Source organism: Trachymyrmex cornetzi, unplaced genomic scaffold (genome assembly GCF_001594075.2).
Source record: "Trachymyrmex cornetzi isolate Tcor2-1 unplaced genomic scaffold, Tcor1.1 scaffold957, whole genome shotgun sequence".
Classification (NCBI taxonomy): domain Eukaryota; kingdom Metazoa; phylum Arthropoda; class Insecta; order Hymenoptera; family Formicidae; genus Trachymyrmex; species Trachymyrmex cornetzi.
This window is the reverse complement of record NW_017300308.1, coordinates 3,865-6,158: the sequence shown is the minus strand read 5'-3', so window position 1 is coordinate 6,158 and position 2,294 is coordinate 3,865. Positions and strand designations below refer to the sequence as shown.

The 2,294-nt window shown below is 28.2% G+C and overlaps 1 pseudogene; it reads right to left on the bottom strand.

Moving 5' to 3' along the window:
• Nucleotides 1-320: 320 nt before the first annotated feature.
• Nucleotides 321-1,300, bottom strand: LOC108769824 (uncharacterized; annotated as a pseudogene).
• Between the last annotated feature and the right edge of the window lie 994 nt (nt 1,301-2,294).

Below are 2,294 nucleotides of genomic sequence, written 5' to 3'. Positions count from 1 at the left end.
TTGGAAAAGTTAGAATTTTTTAATTTTCTTCATAAAATTTGTGCGCCTTGAAAATTCCAAATCCAATTTTTAATACACTTTGGTGCATTTTTTCTGATTGGTTTACGAGTTTTTTTTTCGACAAACTCCATCCTGCGAAGTGTACGTATAGCTTTTCGCCAAAATAGCATGTGATTACTTTGTTGACTTATTATGCTACTCAAACCTTGCCCCTTTCTTCCATTAAACGAATCGAACAAATCATCCAAGAAGTAAATAATATCTGCTGTTACAAGAATGCACTCAGGCAACTTGATATAGAGCCTTTAGTTGTTTCAAACTCATCTACAATATGATAAATACTTGTATAACGATTTCATTATTTAAACAGAATTAATTGTATAGTTTATCATGTATTATTGCTTACCTTCTTTCAAAAGCCCACAAACACTCAAGAACAGTTCCAACCGTGTGACTCAGTACTTGTACTGCGTACTTCACCTTCATTTTGGGAATCAAGGCCGGATATATGTGTTTGCTACTAATTTTTTCAATAGTCTTCCACACTGCCTCCGTGAAGAAAATTTATCTATTTCGTATATTGCTGTTATTGCATCCCATGAGGCATATTTTATCTGTGGCTTATTATTATTTATTTTATTCTCATCGCTAATAAATAATAAGTCTTTTAAGACAAAATTATTACGAATTCCTTTTTGTAAGTGCACATAATCAAACAATGGTACTATATTATGTCCTTTTATCGAAAATGTATTATTTGGTATTAGTCTCTTATTGTGCAATGCCTGGTTTTCTAAAAAGAAAATAATAAAACAATTAAAATACATCAAACGTATATGTATGTGTTTTACATATTGTATATATCTATTAATAAACAAAGGCAAATATAAATATTATATTTATATTTGTGAAAAATAAGGATGTATATAAATAGTCACCTTTCTGTAACATCAATTGTGTATCTTTAATTAAGGAATTGATTGCTGCAATATTTTTGTGCCACCCTGATCACAAACAGTTGCAACCGGTTTGAAACCGCATTGAATTAGTATTGTTAGCCACTCTTTTATACATCTCGATAATTGTATCGTCTTGGTTGCTCCAGTGCAGTAACCATAACCAATTGGCATGTGGTTGCCTGATGCCAAACATCTGAGGTAGAAGACAATGGCGTGGTCAGCAAATTTTCTCGTCCTTCTATGTCCCCAATCTTCAAAACCTATTATCTTATCTGTTCTTTTATCGTAATATAAGGCAGGTTGTATAGCTACTTCGTCCCATATAAGTATACATCTTAGATCTTAAGTATCAATTTCAATTGGAAGTAATTTTAGATATTGTATTATAATTTTGTTACAACCAGTATCGAAAGGAATTTTGTGTAATTGATTGTTTAATGTGGAAGGGAATGGACATAATAAATATTTCGATAGAAAATTATATGTCGAACCTTTTGTAAACAGAAATACAAAACATTTTATCTTCTAATGTATATCTCCTAGCCTATAATAAAAGAATGTTGATGTAAATGCGCAATATTATTACAAAATATAATAAACATGTACGTAATTGATTAAAAAATGAATTAAAAAATTTCATTTATTAAAAATGAAAATCCATTGTATATAAATCAATCCGTTGTATATAAATCAATCATGTATATAGATTTATTATATTGTAAATATCCCATTAATTTTTTGTTTTTTAAATTTAAATGTATAATTTCTTTATGTTTTTTGCATATATAACTGCATTTATATTTATATGTGATTTATGTCTATTGATTAACATACTTATTACTTATTATCAGATTTTAATAAAGAAAGTAAATATATATAAACAAATCTTAAAAAATAATAGAAGTTTAGGAAAAGATTATGATTACATATTAGAATCGGGCTAGAATTTTACCTGTGGTGTAACTTTTTCATTCCTTACTATCATATCCATAAATCTTTGTCGAACAGTAGCAGTCTCATCTTTTCTACCTTTATGATCTATTGTATTTAATATAATTGTTTTTAATTTTGTATTTTTTAGAGACTTGACTATTTTCCTTAAACGTCTTGTTTCTTTTTGTAATTTTATAACATTCTCATAAAATTTGGTAGCAGTAGGGGACAATTTTCGTTTCCTTGTTATATGCACAAGATTAGGTCTTTTTGTATATGGACGTCCGATTATTCTCTTTTTTACTTCTTTATTTAGAATTTTCTCTTGTCTTTGTACTTGTTTTTTTATCATATCTAGATTCTGTCGGAAAGTCTGTATACTTTCATCGTGTTGCATTAACA